Source organism: Sarcophilus harrisii, chromosome 2 (assembly GCF_902635505.1).
Source record: "Sarcophilus harrisii chromosome 2, mSarHar1.11, whole genome shotgun sequence".
Classification (NCBI taxonomy): domain Eukaryota; kingdom Metazoa; phylum Chordata; class Mammalia; order Dasyuromorphia; family Dasyuridae; genus Sarcophilus; species Sarcophilus harrisii.
Window position 1 is genome coordinate 22,706,307 of NC_045427.1, and position 16,906 is coordinate 22,723,212.

The window sequence follows — 16,906 nt, forward strand, 5'->3', positions numbered from 1 at the left end:
GGTGGGGACAGAGGCTGGGCCCCCAGCTCTGGGTCAGAGTGGCCATCACCTCCGCAGCAGACTCAAAGGACACAGTCCCAGAGCTAAAAGCAGCCTTAGAGGTCTCCCCTCATTACTTAACTATTAGACATGTCACTGAAGGCAGATTTGCTGCTTCGTTGAGGTTTTCTTAAATTCTGGTCCTTCTAAGAACAGAAGAGGAAAGCAAAAGTCCAAGATCCCACATGCAGTGAGAGCCAGCTTGTGCTTTCAGGTCCGCCCCAAATGCCGCCACCTCCACAAAGGCCTCCTTGCTTAACACCGGCCAGTCAAAATCTCTTTTTCTCTCCATCCTCCCGTTGCTCCTTTCCCTCCTTTTATTGCACAATAACATTGTAGGTTATATTATGGTTATTTATAGACCTTAAATCTTTATAATCGTTAATAGCTAGAATTTGAAAACACTTTAAAGTTTACAAATATTATCTCATAGGTGTTATTATTATCCCTATTTTATAAATGAGAAAACTGAGGCAGACAGAAGTTAAATGACTTGCCAGGGTCCCATAGCATCTGAGGCTGGATTTGAACTCAAGTCTTCCTATTTCCAGGCTGATCAATCTACTCACAGCACGACTTAGCTGCATTAGTAATGGTCTTACCACCACTAAAGCAACTTTCAAACATTTTGTCTTTAGCCTCTTAGCTTGATCTTTCCTCCCGAGACTATAGTCACATGGGGCTCCCAGCAGTCCTTTCCTTGGCTACAATCCCTCTCCTGGGGGCAAGGATTTTCTCTCTTTTGTATCCGAAGCCCCAGTATTTGGTACAGTTATGGGCACCCAGCAAACACTTAATAAATGCTCATTGATCTGACATATAAAAAGCCTTTCCTGATTTCCTCGTTGTGTGCTGGGACTCCCCGACTACCTTGGGTTTGTTTGGAATTTATTCATTCTGTATGTTCTTGTACGTGATCCTTGGCTCCTCAATAGAAGGTGAGCTTCTTGAGGGGAAGGGATATTTTATTCTTCTCTTTGTGTCCCCGGTACCCAGTGCAGCCTGAGCAGGGAAGGATGCTGCGTGAAGGCTCCTCAGCGGATAACCCAGCCTCCCACTTCCCAAGTGAGGCACTCAAGTCATTTTTTGGTGACTTTCCTTAGATCTCCTTCAAACTTCTCTTATCATCCTTCATTTCCTTCTAATTTACCCTTAAAATCAAACTCTCGCTCTTGCTCTCCATGTGTCTCTCTGTTTCTGTTTCTCTCCCTTTCTGTCTCTACCTCCCTCCCTCTCCCTTTGTCTCCCCTCCTTCTCTCCCTCCCCCTCCATCTCTCTCTCTTTTCCTTCCCTCCCTTTCTCTCTCCCTCTCTGTCTCTCTTTATTTCTCTTTTCCTCCCTCTCTCTTTTTCTCCCCCTCCCTCCCTTTCTCTGTCTCTCTGTCCCGGTCTCTCCCTTTCTTTCTCCTTCCTTCTCCCTCTTCCCCTCCTTCCCTCCTTCCCTCCCACTTTCCCTCCCTCTCTCTATGTCTCTGTCTCTCTCCCTTTCCCCCCTCCTTTTCTCCTTCTCTTCTCTCTGTCTCTGTCTTTGTCCTTAAATCTCTGTCTCTGTCTCTGTCTATCTGTCTGTCTCATCTAAACCTATGATTCATCTGAATGTAAGGCTCTTATCTGAGGGGACTCCCTTTGCAAATCCAGGTCAGTGCCTTTCCAGCAATTGTAGTCACGAGAGTGTTTCCAAGGGCACTGAGAGACTGTGACTTGTCCTGGGGTCAAGGCATCGTCTGGTGACATCATGGGTCCTCTTTGGAAATGAAGGTCTCCAGTGTAAGTCACGACCCAGATACATCTTTCTGATACAAAGGCCAGCTTCCCATACCCCTCCCCTATGGCATTAGCTAATATATGTGTGCAGCACTTTGCAAATATTAAAGTGTTGTTGAATGCTATAATAATTATCATGCTATTTTAATTATTTTTATTATTCTTCAGTTCTCACTAAAACCAACCCCATCACGCATGCTCTAGAGAAAGTGAATAGAAAGATAAAAAAAACCAGTCCCTGTCCGCCGGAGGCTTCCATTCTATGTTCTCCTTTCCTCTCACCAACCCAGACTCTTGCTCTAGCTGTCAGCGGGGTCTCCCACCTGCTTCTCTGATCTCTTGCTCTTTATAAGCCTTCAGACTGAACCCAGAGATGTTCCCACCATTCCAGTTTTTTCAGTTGCTGATTCTGGAGCGACACACATCTGTTTGATTTCTCTCCTCCCTTTGGCCTCAGGGGTCAGCCACCAGACATGAGACCCATCCAGATATCAGGAGCTACTCAACTCATAAAGTTCTAAATTCTGACTTCCTTTCAACTGACCCTCCTGTCAAATGTGTCTGTGATTGCAAATGGGAAGAGTACGTTTTGATAGAATTTGACGATTGACTAAAGATAGAAAAGCTGCTGACCAGCATCTGCAAAGGAGTTTCCTTAACTGGGAATCCTATTTACAGAAAAAATATTGTTTACCCTTCATTTTATTTTATTTTTTATTGACGCTTCTTATTTTCAAAACATGTGCAAGGATCACCCTTGCAAAACCCTGTGTCCCAATTTCCCTTTTCCCATCCTCCCTCACAGATTTGCCCTCTTTTAAAAAGGACCAGTGACATCACACAGGATGACTTGACTTGCACCTGAAATAGATTTAAATTAGGCAGAGTTTTGTAAAACCATCAGTTTCCCTCTCCTCAAGGGTCATTGGGTTCCATTGCCAAGACAATTCGGGACAGGGGGTAGCCCAGGATGCAGTGGATGACCTTAGGGTCTTTGCTAACTGGTGAAGTTCTAAATAGCCAACAGTCCCCTGCTTCAGCTTCCTTCCATGGCCATGGGAACCAATGGTTCTCATCCACCCAGTGGGCAAACTCTCCATCCTCCTCCCAGCAGAACCTCGAGGTCTCATCCCTTGGACCACACTTGAGTTTTCCCCTAATTTTGCCTCGAATCACTCACGTTGCTTTCTAGTTCCCTCCTTCCCCCACCGTCCTCCCCTTTATGTGTTCCCCCGTTAGAATGGAAGCTCGTCACGTGTTCTTAGGGTGGCTGGTTAGAGTGAGAGGGGCTGACATTTGACTCTCAGTTGCTTCATGGTATTCTTCTGGCAACCATTTTTCCTCCTGATGTCTGGCTCGGGGAAGATTCAGGCCGTTTACATTCCTCAGACTGACCCTGACCCCCGAGAGAAGGGTGTGTCTGTGGGGAGGGCGGGAAGTGGCATCTGGGGATGAAGGGTCCGCTCCAGCCCACCCGAAGCCGGGCCAGATGGTCCTTCCGCGGCCGTTCCGGTGGGTCGCCCTCCCGTCATCCAGGTTATCCAGGGGCCTGGACCGCCCATGGCCTTTCTGTTCCTGGATCTTTGGCAGTGATGACCAGTGTCATCTCCCTCTCAGGCTGCAGTGGCAGCCACATGTGGGTCAGAGACGAGCTCGGCGTGAGAAATCTCTGCTTGTTTTCTGCCCTCTGTCAGCCCCTGCTTATCCCTCACCCACCAGGGCTCCCTGACCTGTGAGTGACAAACAGGAAGTTTATAATCTTTCTGGGGTGGGGTCAGGGGACATCTCTGGTTCCCATCGCCCGGCACAGTTAGAGTCCTCATTGGATAATTTAAAAAACCAACAGCAGAACAACTCCCACTTCTGCAGGGCTTTGTAGCTTTGAGAAATGCTTTTATCACACCAGACCTGTTAGTTGTTGCACGTTTAACATGGGAGGAAGCGGCTTAAAAGACATGGAATGGCTTGTCCAGCTTGTGACTGTTGGACCCCATACTTGGACCCGGGCCCATAGAATCTGGATCAAAATGGACTTGAGGGATCATTGAATGCAACTCTTTGACAGATGAGGAGGAACCAGAGGCTCAGAGAAGCTCAATGATTTAACCCAGGTCACACAAAAGACCTAGAATTCCCACCCAAGCGCTCCGACTCTTTCCATGGCCATGTTGCAGCCAAAGCATCTTGGGGGGAGGGCCTGGATTCAGACCCTGCCACTTCACAGAAGCTCAGATTTAGAAGGAATGTTCCCTAACAAGAACCCCTTCTTCTTCATCCTTACCAAGGCTTATCCCCTTCTGCTTGAAAACTCCAGTGGGTGTGAATCCAGCCACCTTCAGGGGGTCCATTCCACTTTGGATAATTAATTGGAGCAAGTTTTTCCTTACTCCAAGTCGGAATTTGCCCCTTTGCATTAGTGATCAGAGATCTCTTGCAGGGGATGAGTTTCCAAGAGATAGAGGTAGGAGGAGCTGGGACCAGAATGTGTGATCATCCTGTTCCTGAGTTAACTTTGAATGTTGTATGGGAGTTAGTGATCCTTTGACCTTCAACTAGGGTCATATAGACAGAGGCTAATGTCAAGCTGTTATAATCTATGATTTTGGACCTCTGAGGTCCCTTGAAGCGCCTTCATTCCAAGATTCTATGCTTTTGCATAGAATTTCAAATGAATAAGATGGATCTGACAAGATGGCCTTGTATTTTTGCCTGCTGCAGGCTGATAAGGCCTTGGATGAGATCACAGGGACTGCAGCTGATTGGTTGGGTGGCCATCCTCCCGGGCTCCTGAGCACCAGAGGACCGATAAGGAGACATAAAAATAAACTCAGTGGGCCGGCTGCCTAGTGTCAGGTTGCCCAGGCCTTGTCCCTTGAGCTTCCGGCCCGAGTCCCCAGGAGACGGGACAGGCGGCTCCACCAGGAATCAACATTCCCCCAGCCTGGCTGTTCCCTACTCTCAACCCCTCCTGCTCGCCCAGGTCCTCTCTGGCCAAGGGCTCTCATCACATCCTTTGAAGAAAATGAAACACCCAGAAAAGGACTCAAGATTGATCGACTCGGGTCATCAGCGCTTATCGTGTAAGTTATTTCTGAAAAAACAAACAAACACTAAAACAAAAACAATCTCTTTCAAGTAAAGTATTTCCTTGCCTTATAACTTCTTGGTGGGGGGGACTGGAGGCCAGAGTGGAGATATTAAGAACTTTTTTTCCTTTTGTAAATGGTTCCCACACAGCAGAGCTGAAGATCAAACTTCCCGAGCCTTTAATCTTCTCTGGGGTAGAGTTTGGGGTGCAAGATACTTCCACCTTGGGAGGCAGACCAGGGATCCGTGAGGGAGACACCTTTCTCCTTTGCATCATGTCTGGAGGAGTAAATGAGTTAAGGTGGAGGTGGGGTGAAGGGAGAAAGGCATTTCTCTCCCATTTCTGGGCTCAGTCTAAAGAGAAAGAAATAAAGAAAGAGAAAGAAAGAAAGAAACAAAGAAAGAAACTATTGTTTAAGACATAGGTCTAGTTTTACTCTACCTGGCCACAGGAGATTTTAGAAGTCCCAGGAAGTTCTTCTAAACTTCTCCCAAATCTCTCACATTGTCCTATTATGGTTTCTGACTTTTTTTTTTTATTTCAATGTAATCCTTTGACTAAAGATGTTGTCTTTAGAGAGCCCCATTAGAAGATTCCTTGATAGTGAAAACTATATAATTGGGCCCGTATTTCAAGCTTCTGTGACATTCTTTATTTAATGTTTCTCACAGAATGCAGGGAGAATGAGGGCGAGGAGACATTACCTCTTTCTGACCAATGAAGAGCTGAGATTTCTCCCTTCTTCACCTCTGAATCTACCTCTGTCTCTCTGCCTTAGTCTCTTATACATGCTCTCTCTGTCTCTGTTTATTTCTCTCTCTTTCCCTAGCGAGTGGGAAGTTTGCTCTATTCTGTGTCTGTCTATCTGTCTATCTCTTCTTCTTCCCCATCCCTTTCTCTCTTAATTTTGGTCGAAATCTTTGAGCCTTGAGATCATGACCCATGAAGAGAAACTCGAGGATCTGGAGACATTTAACTTGAAGAAGAGACCCATAGACACAGAGCTGGTAGGACTCTTTCTTCCTCAAGGATTTGAAGAGATTTCCCACAGAAGATAGGGCCTGATGCCCCCTCTCTCTCTATGTGTGTATGTGTGTGTGTGTATAATATATATGTTATACATATACATATATATGTGTGTATATGGTATATATATGTGTGTGTGTGTGTGTATACGCACATATATATATATCATACACACATATATATACCATACATACATTATATATACCATATATGTGTATGTATATATATATATATATATATATATATATATATATGTAATAGCATAATGGATAAAAATTGCAAAGAAGAAAACTCAGGTTTTATGGAAAGAAAAAGAAAGTTGTAGCAATGAGCTCCATTTCAAGCAGATTGGGTTGCCTTGGGACATGATGAGCTTGTTCTTGTCTCCCGAGAGGTCTTTGAGCCAAGACTGGATGACTATTTTTCTGTGGGCTGAAAAGGAGATTGGGAAATTTGGGTACAGGCTTGACTAGGTCATAGGATCACGGGGTCAGGGCTATGAGGGAGGGAGGAGATCCCCATGTTTTACAGAGAAGCTAAGGGACTTGCCTAAGATTACCCAGGGACCCGGTGGGAAAGTTGAGATTTGAACACAGGTCCTCAGACCCCAAGCTTCCCCACGGTGCATCACTGCCCTAGGACGACAGGACTTCTAGGGGCCCTCCCAATTCGGGGACTTGGGAGGAATTTCCCAGCAGGCTCCGCTTCAGTTAAAACTCCACTTTGGCATCCTCCTGCCCCTACCCTGGGCTGGGCCCAGAGTCTGTGATAGAAGGACATGGTTTTCTTACACAATCAAGCTGGGGGCAGGCCCGGATTGATGGATGGGCTGTTTGTCTTCCCCAGCTGAAGCCAGGAGCCCTGGCCCAGGGCTGACGCTCCCTCCTGGGCTTTCTTTGTGTGACAGATGGAGCTCTTGGAAAGTTCACTGAGTAAATCAGACTTTTGCAAAGGGAGCCGTATTTTACATATACAAGGAAAACTCATGAGTTAGGAGACTCTCAGGGCAAATCCTTTATGATGTTTGCCAAAGGCTGCTCCTGGCACACTCCATCTTCTGTGGAAAGCCTTATCTGGCTCCCCCCTTCCCCTCCCTGCCCTGAGATCGATGGTTTCTGCCGTATGTTGTGGGTACTCAGACTTAAAACCGGAAAGGACCACATTGAGTTTTATATCTGAATCTCTGTGACCCTATTTGGGACTTTCTTGGCAAAAGTACTAGAGGGTTTGCCATTTCCTTCTCCGATGAATTTTACAGATGAGGAAACTGAGGCCCAGAGCGGCTCGGCAGCCGGTTGGGAATCATACAGACACTCAGTCTGTCAATGGGCATTTAAAATGCTGATTAAGTACCTTCTGCACCAGGTTAAGTGCCCAGGATCCAAAGAATGGGCAGGTGAGAGGTTACGGACCTCAGAGAACTCACTTTCCAATGGGAGTTAATGTGCAGACGATGTTACAAATGCAGTTTTGAGCTACTCTCAGTCAATCAACAAGCGCTTATCAACTGCCCACCATGTGCCAGGCTACAGCTACCCGTTATACCATAGGTATACATCATAGGTAAACACACAAGGTATCACATGGCTATACTTCGTACATGTGTTCAGAATGTCCGGAAGTTTTGATATAATTTTAGTCTTAAAAACATACATCCATACATTGGTCATATGCACACACAAACCTGTTCCAAGGCTGTAAAGGGCTGAAACTGAGTAGATGCACTGGAACTAGACAACCGAGCACTTAAGGCTAACCACCGATTGGACAATACTCTATGGGCATGTGCTGGGAAAATGGTCCTTCCCACTATTCTGGGCTGGCTCCATCTTTTGGTGTGCACAGAGAATTGTGGGAAGGATTAAGAGCGGGGTAAGACTAACCAGGGTCACTTCTGGGCAGGAGACAAAGAGGAGAGGTCATGGAGATCCTGCGTCCATCCCCTTCACTTCTACCCCTAAAGACCAAGAATAAAGACCAAGGACTTTTGTTTATCCCGACTCCAACGGCTCACATGGGAGGCAATGACTAAAACAGGAGTTGAAACCCGGCCTTCTGACCCCGCCCATTGGACCATCCCGTCCAAGCCCATGCTGCACGATACAAGGAAGGCTGAGCAACATCGGGGGCAGGGAGAGGAATGAGCTTCTGCCCAGAGCCACAACTGAGGTGATATGACTAGGGCTTTGCCCCAGGGGGCCAACTTTAAGGGGGCATTAAGATTTCCTCTCTGCGGTTACCATTTGGCCCAACATCCCCCTTTCCTGGTGTCTCTCTTCCTTGCAGAATCATAAAGGTCCCAACCTTCTCTCTCTACATATCGCTCCTCCCCTTCTTCCTGGACTTGTCCACTGTCAAGACTCTGCATGGCTGCATGGCCTCCCTTCCTCCTGTGGGCTTCCCTCTGCAACTGCATCTGCTTGGGGCAGATTGTCCTCTCCCAGCCCTTCTCTCCATCCTCTCCTAGCCCCCTCCCTCTATCCTCTCTGAGCCTCTCTTTCCATTCTCTCTGAGCCTCTCTTTCCATCCTCTCCGAGCCCCTCCCTCCATCCTCTCCCAGCCCTTCTCTCCATCCTCTTATAGTCTCTCCCTCTGTCCTCTCCGAGCCTCTCTCTCCATCCTCTATGAAAACAAAGGTACACCCCAACTGGATTTACTCGGGTGCCAGAACTCCTCGTTATTCTCTCCCTCTGCCCTTCTCTTCAGGAAGATTGTTGTGTGATTTGTAATCCTTGGTTCCGATCCAAGGGCTAATTAGCTTCACTTCAGGAACAGAATAGGAAGTCAGGGAAATAAAGCAGATTAGGTCGTGGGCTCAGAGACAACTTTTACCCTTTTCTGTATCAGTTTGGACAAAGGGGAAGATGGGAGGTGCTGTTGCTCACTCTGGAAGCCACTGTGGACCAACTCTTCTGCTTGGTGGGGAAGTAGCCACGGGCTGATGGGAACAGCAGGAGCAGAAGGGAGATGCTGGGGCTGTGTTTGTAACTCCAGCTCTGCTATTACCTGGGATGAGTTACATCTCTTTATATGTGTTTTATTTTACATAAAAGAAAGTGGTCAATCTGCCCTTTCATCCCCATGGGAACATTGTGAAAACGAAATAGAACAATATATTTGATTCAATGAGCATTTATTAAGTGCCTACTGTGTGCCAGGTATTCTGAGAGGTTCTGAGGATGTGAAGACAAAAGAGCCTCTGCCTTCAAGGAGCTTGCATTCTAATGGGGGAGGGGATGAACAACTTATACACATGATTGAATATTAAATATACATAAAGTTATCACAGGAGCATCCTTTGGTTCTTAGGAAAGTCGGCACTGAATAAAGCCCAAGCCTGCTTCTTATTGTCCCTAGCCAGTGGAACTGCCACCCAACCTATGGGGCCATTGGCTCCAGCTGTAGTTCACAAGACCAGGGGCAGGTTTTCCTGCCATTGCCCATGTGGGGAATAGAGAGATAAGGTGAAGAACTTACAGGAATGTGTGAATTCTTTTTCTGTATTTTATTTTCATTATTTCTGTGTTTCCCCTATGACCTGTATAATATGTGCAGGCTCATATCTACTTGAGCCTTGGCCAGCTAGAAACATATTTACTTAACTTGAGCTGATGACATTTATCAGTATTTAGCATTTATTGATATTTAGTCTATTAGCTTGCCCATTATCTGCTTGATTAAGCCTGAAGGTCTGATTTTCTGTTTCCTAGAAATCAGGAGATCTTGGGAAACAGAAACCTTCCATTCCAATCTCTTCAAATAGCAACAACCAATTAGATGCCTCCCCCTTCCCTTCTCAATGCTCTCTTACTTGTGATGTAATCTCTTGTATAAAAGTTGTGTATCCTACTGCAAGCTTTCTCTTTCTTATCTCGCGATGGGATGGCTCATCCTCCGGAGGTTTAATAAACAACCTTTCTGCTTTCTACTGAGTGATCTCTGAGTAGTCATTTTGGGTAAGGGTCTTCTATATCCCTCACACCCAGATCCCAGTAGAGACCATGGGCCCTGAGCATCTCTCTACACCCTCTGCCCACCCCCATTCTCTTGATGATAGTCTTCCAGCCATTTCTCTAGCCTAATTCTTGTTTGGTGAAATCCACTCACTGACATTACTCATGTCACCATATTCCTCTCTGGGGCATTTTAAATGACCCCAAATTTTAATTCTATGGAAACTATGGAAGTCAAGTGTTGCAGTGGAGAGAGCATAGCCCAGAGGCAGGAAGGTATGAATTCAAATTTGGTCTCAGACACAACTTAGCCGTGTGACCCTGAACAAGTCACTTAATTTCTGTCTGCCTCAGGTTTTCCATTTGTAAAATGAGAATAATACCTACTTTCCAGGGAGGTTGTGAGGATCAAATGAAATATTTATAAAATTCTTAGCACATCCCTCTCTCCCTCATCTTCCTCATCTCCCTCATCCACCTCCCCTTCTTCCCCTTCCTTCCTTCCTCCCTTCCTCTTTTCCTCCCTCCCTCTCTCTTTCCATTCCTTCTTCTCTTTCCTTCCTTCCTTCCTTCCTTCCTTCCTTCCTTCCTTCCTTCCTTCCTTCCTTCCTTCCTTCCTTCCTTCCTTCCTTCCTTCCTTCATTCCTGCCCTCCCACATCATGGTGATAATCTAATTTTCACTATCTGCCACAGACCATTTTCAGGACTAATAATTTCTCCCCCTCCCTCCTCATCCCCCATCCTAGTAGCTGATATTTCCACCTTCTCAGTGGCTTCTCAGACAGCTTGGTCAGTGCTTCTGCTTTACTCCATCTCACTTCCCTTCTCTTCCCCTCATTGTATTTTTCCACTCAATGCCACATGAATTTCCCTAAGCCCCTCTGGGCCTGTGCTGGATCATGAAGGAAAATGGAAAACAATTCCTGTGCCCAAGGAGCTTACATTCTAGTAGGGCTCCAACAAGTACTTAGAGAAGCAAGCTTGAGATAATTTGTGAAGCAAGAGCACACTAACAGCTAGGCATTTCCATTGGGACGTGGCTCCTAAACTTCAGAGAAGTCCTTGAAGGAAGATTGGGACTGAGTGTATGTAGGGAAGAGTAAATGGACCAGTTTGTCTGGAACTGAAAATCACATGGGTCTCATTTTTCTTCATGTTCCTTCCCTTCATTTCAAGTCAGTTTTACTTCAAGGATAGGTTGGATTCTGTCTGAGGTACCTTCCCACTCTAAGAAGGAAGATAGAATGAGTATCCTTCTCTTCCCTTGTTGGTGGAATAGATTTGGAGAGAGAAGATTTGGATTTGAATTCTGACCCTCCCACCCATGTGACCTGGGTTTTTGTTGTAATTTAATCATTTTTCAGTAGTGTCTGACTCTTTGTGACCCCATTTGGGATTTTTTTTCAAAAAGATATCTGCTTTTTAAACTTATTTTGGCTGATGAAAAATCCATGGCAAGCAGGGTATGGTGATTTGCCTTGGTCACACAACTAGTAAGAGAAATCTGAGGCCAGATTTGAACTCAGTTTTTCTTGACTCCATATCTGGTTCTCTATCCACTTTACCACCCTGTTGCCCTAATTTACCTGGAAAAATGGCTTATCTCAGATTCCTCAGTTTCCTTCTCTGTAAAATGAGCAGATTTAAATTAGCTTAATGTCTGAGGTCCATTCTGACCTCTTTGTACCTTCAGTGTGTTTAATTAAATTTTTCTTTATTTCTTGTAACCTAAACACAGATTTAAGGAAACTTATAGATTCATTTCTTTTTTTAACTTATGTTATTATTTTTCCTTTCTCTCTCACACATTCTGGCCCTACACTTTTTGCTAGTTGATTTTAGCTAACAAGTATTTGATGATAATAATCTTTTCTATTCTTTCATATGGTTCATCGGTAGTTTCCAAAGTTTCCTCACCCTGTGATCTCATTGGATCCTCAACGATAATTAGGCAGCTACTCTTAGCCACATTTCACATGGACACAAGAAAAGGAGACAGTGCTAAATCACTGGCTCAAGAGCACACAATGAGAACCAGATTTCAGTTCTTCTAATTTTCAGTGTCCTACCAGAGTATTCTGTTCACTATCATTGGAGAAACTCCTGTGTGAAGAGCTCTACACTGAGTATGGGGATGGGGAAGGGAACCTCCCCTCCCCCTTAAAGGAGGCTCATACCTCAAGCATCTTACAGTCTAAGTGAATAAGAAGACATATGGAGGACTCTGAGTGTGCAATCTTGAATTGTCCCATGGAATCAACTCGATTGAGAAACTTTAAACAATAATTCGATTTTAAATTTATTGAGGATCCAGATCAAAGGTTTTTGTTTAGAAAGGGAGTTAGTCTCTCTATTTTCTCCATTTGATGATGGGATGCTGAAGACCCAGATGAGGGAGATGAGACCCCAGAAATGAGAAGTAACTGTTTCTCACACACTGAGAAGTCGTCAGATTTTGAACCCAAATAATAAATAGGATTATGGGTCTGAAATGGAAACCATGGAATACCTACAATTCTGTTCATTTAGCAGATGAAGAAAAATGATTAACTTGCCTAAGCTTTGAGCTAGTTTCTCAGACTAAATTCTGGGTTCTTTCTACTCCACCATATTGTCCCGTTGAAAAGTCCCCAAACTTCCATGAGCTGCCTCCATTTCTGTGTGGGGCAGCTCATACCACCACCATCTTCATTCTCTTTTCTTATGGCCCATTTTCCTTCAGAACTCTGAAACTGGAAGAGCTGGGTTCAAATTTCACCTCCGTCATTTACTAGCTATGAGTCATTGGACAAATCACTTAATAATTCTTCCCCTCATTTTCCTTATCTGTGAAATGGGGAGGTAGGATTATCTTGTTTCCAAGCTCCTTTCCAGCTCGAAATCTCTCTGGGTGCTTCAAAGTTCATTTAGAACCTGTAGAACTGGGCTGGTTCCCGAAGCCTGGGTGAATATGGGATAGTAGAGAGATCCTCTGGTGGGGGGTTCATCACCACATGACTTGAGGTCCCTTCCTGGATTTCGTTTTCCTCAGCTGTAAAAGAGACTAAAGGATCTCTGTTGTCCCTTCGGGCTCTAACATCAGAGCATCCTCTGACTGGGGCTTGAGCCAGAGAGGTGAGTCACCACCTCTGTCCTGAGGAGAGGGACAAGCCTGGCTGTCTCGGCCATGGGAGAAAACACAGCCTGGGGGAGAGGGAAGGGAGGAGGGCTCGTTTCTCAGCAGACCTGAATCTTCATTGGGCAGGCGGCCTCTCCTCTTCCGAACTCAGCTGGTTCTCACTTTGATTGAATTTGCTGTCCACGGTCCTCACTCCTTGGGAAAGGCTCAAGAAAAACATCCGGTATCAGTCCCCAGTGCAAGAGGCCACAGAGAACAGGAACTTTCTGGATCACTGGACAGTGCATGTTTTCTCTCGGGGGCAGGAAGGGAAGGAGGAGAGTGTCATCTCCCTGGGGTCCTCTCTGGGATGGAGGGGGGTATAGCCAAGATCCGACCTTTTAGGTACCTCTGTCTTCTCTGTCCTCCATCCTGGGGGCTTGCCAGAGGCAGCAACTCCTTGACCAGGAAGCATCACAGAACACTGCTCTGCTTTAAAAAACAAAACAAATGAACAAAGAAGAATTATTCAAAGCTTTCCCCTCTCCCATCTTATAGGATCTTTGAATTCTAAGATTCTATAAGATATAGATCCTATATGAGATCAAAGATCTTGAATTCAAGAGCCAGAAGGTGAGTTAGCCCATCAGTCCGATCAGTACAGGAGCAACAAGTCCCCACAGGAGATATTCAACAAGTATCCAGAGATTTAAGTGTAAGGGGCTCTCACCTGATCACTACTGTCTCAGATCATCATCAGACGAAATACATACAACAGGAAGGTTTCTTAGACTAAGGAGATGGTAGTCCGGCTCAGACCTGTTCCTATCTGGGAGCCAGATTCTTAGGACTGTGCAGGATGAGAGAGCATTTTGAGAAGGGGGGCTTGCTGTGACGCTCTTGCCATAGAAGTGGCGAGGACTATTGCCTCCAGAGTATGTCCACTATGAGATCCCCTTAGTGTATTTACATTTGCTTGTCAGCAAGTGAACGTCCTTAGTTTTGGGGATTGTAGAAAGGGACTTTAGAGGCCATCGGTTCCAACCCCATTTTTTTTTTTTTAACAGATGAAGGAACTGAAGCTGAGAGAGGTTGAATGATTTCTCAGGTGGCAAGTTCTGCAAGACAGGATTTGAATCCGGGTAGTTCTGATCCCCAGTTCAGTATTCTATCAAGTTCTACACGCTGCCTGAAAAAACAAAGCTCAAAACAAAAGCTTTGATGATATAGCCTAGTAAGAGAACCACCAGTACAATATTTGTCTTCTAAACTTGGGGCGTGCTACCCTGATCAGTGGGAGGAGAGGATATAATGATGTATATTTTTTTATTTTTTTGGAAAATGTCTTACAGGGTATGTGTGGAAGGGTGTGCACACACATCTAGAGGGCACACATATGGCCAGGGCACACATCCAGAGGGGCACACTGTAGGGAATATAATTCCCTGGTCTGGTCTGGTAATTCATGTGTCTGACACTGAGAGCCCCTGCCATTAAGGGAAGTTCATTGTGTCTCTTTCCTTGGCCCATCTCTTCATAACTTCCATGGGGTGTGCATCTAGACTTTGATTTCTCCTGGTTCTTTTTGTCCCAGGGTCATTGCCAGGTGTGGCTCCATTGGGAATAATATTGTGGAGCTTTTCTTTTCTGTTAGTGTTTGGTCTCAGCTGGAATCCTTTGTTGAAGTGCTTGCCATCTTTTCCTTGTACTGAAAAAAGGAGAGGATCTGCTCTTTAAAAAAATTATCTCATTCATTCATTTATCCATCTATCCATCCATCCATCCATCCATCCATCCATCCATTTATCCATCTGTCCATCCATCCATCCATTTATCCATCCATCCACCCATTCATCCATACATCCATTTATCCATCCATCCATCCATCCATCCATCTGTTTATACTTGTGTAGAGTCCAGAGCTTGAATATATTTTTCTAGAAAGGAAGGGAGGCCCTCACACATATTACTAGACTAGAAGAATACCTCTAGCTGCTTTCTTCCTTACAGGAGAGTGTGTCACTTTATCTGAGCTTCGACCTGGCCTCCAAGATTATTCCTCTCCAAAAAGAGGTCTTTGTCTCTAGTGTTTCTGGTCCTTTGATGACCAGAGAGGATTGTCAAATAAGGAGTTCCTTCAGATGAGGTTTATTTTTAATTCTTTTCTTCCTGTTCCCGGTGGGCAGAGTCTTTGCCCCAAGTGCCTCTCTGATTTAGAGTTAGAAAGTACTTCTCACTTTTGTTTAATAGTCATTGTAAAATTTCATTGTAAAAAACCCTAAAAACCATTTCTGTGGCTTTCCCTTTCAATTAATCACCACCAGCTGCTTGGCCTAAGGGCCCCTTGCTTTTCTCAATCTGGAGGTTTATTTTGGACTCCCACACAAGTCAATTAGAGTGAGAACAACCAAGGAACAAAAACCACAGGTGTGCTGGAGCTAGCTCTAACCCTGATTATTAAGTTTTCAGTGTGAACATTTACACCTGGAAATCCACAAATAATACACAGCATTGCTACTCGGTCTTTTCAGTCGTCAGACTCTTGGTGACTCCATTTGGGGTTTTCTTGGCAGAGATACTGGAGCAGTTCGCCATTTTCTTTTCCAATTTATTTTTTTTAACAGATGAGGAGACTGAGGCAAATAGGGCCAAATGGCTCGCCCAAGGTCCCAGAGCTATATTTGAGGTTCCATTTGAAATCAAATCTCCCTGATTGACCTGGTTCTCTATCCATTGTGTCACCTAACTGTCCATCCATCTCAAGGCTTGCTTTATTGTTTTGGTGATTGTCTAGATGTAAGGGGGAAATGCTAATAATAAAAATTAGATTAAATTTAAGAGTGTGTCCCCCCCCCCAGAAATATTTCTCAGCACATTCCAGAAAAAATTTCCAAGTGAAGTCGCAAATGAGAATACTTCCAAAAGACATCATTCTCTGCCTCGATTCATTCCACTTCTTTCCAAATTGCTTCCTTTATTATGGATATGTGGTGAGTACCAGGCTTCTGGTCATTTGTGGATGCCTCGTAAAGACCCCAAGACTGGCAGGGAAAGTTAGTCAGGAGAGGACAATAGAGAAGGGAGTGTGTGTGGAGATGATGGTTGTCTATTTGAAGAACTGTCAGCAAGAAAATGGACCAGATGTGCCTTGTTGTGCCCTGGAGGGTTGAACTAGTACCCTGGGTAGAGATTGCAAAGAGCAAATTGAGGCTCTGAGTCACGAATGATTCCTTAGCAATTAGAACTTTCCCAAAGTGGTGGGGGCTGCTTTGGGAAGCAGCAGCTTCCCCTTAATTGGAAGTCTTTAGGCAGAGGCTGGTGACAACTTGTTGGCCATGTTGTAGATGGTGTTCTTGTTCGGGTTGTCATGGAAGGCTCCTCTCTGGAATAGGAGAATTCTGTAATTCTGTGCAATTTCCCCCAAACCATGAGCCATTTCTTCACAGTGACAATCACTACAATCATTTTTCAGGTTCTTCCTCTGTGGCAGGCAATGTTTCAAGAGCTTGAGAGGCAAAAACAAAAAATGAAACAAAGCCAGTCTTTCTTGGTGAAATGTATCAATCAATCCATGCTGAGAGTGATGGGTTAGAGTTAAGGCTCCCTTCAGTCTCGCTACCCATCTTTTTCTAAGAGGGAAAGATACAGACTTTCAGAGCAGGGCAGTTCAACATCCCATCCTGTCCTGTTCTGTCCTATCCTCCCCTCCATTCTCCTTCCTTCCCCTCTCCTCTCCTTGTCAGCATTTGAACCAGGTTCCTGAGGTTCATATCTAGGGTACTTTCCTGTATTTTTTGGGGGGGGCAGTTTTTTCACGTAGGTGGCCATCTGCATTGCTTCCATAGTGCTCACCCTGTTCAGCTATTTTCAGAAAAGAAAATCTATGTTACTTTCCTGGGATTAATATGACTTTGTTCTCATCTGTCAAAGGCTCCTGTC

General features: G+C 45.0%; 1 long non-coding RNA gene across 2 annotated transcripts in view; it reads left to right on the top strand.

Annotated features, from left to right (window-relative positions):
* Window positions 1-4,651: 4,651 nt before the first annotated feature.
* Window positions 4,652-16,906, top strand: part of LOC105749142 — a 309,126-nt gene continuing 296,871 nt past the window's right edge. For both annotated transcript variants that reach the window (XR_004231547.1, XR_001120378.2), the window contains exon 1: window positions 4,652-4,882. This is a non-coding gene — a long non-coding RNA (uncharacterized LOC105749142). The remainder of the gene's footprint in view (window positions 4,883-16,906) is intronic.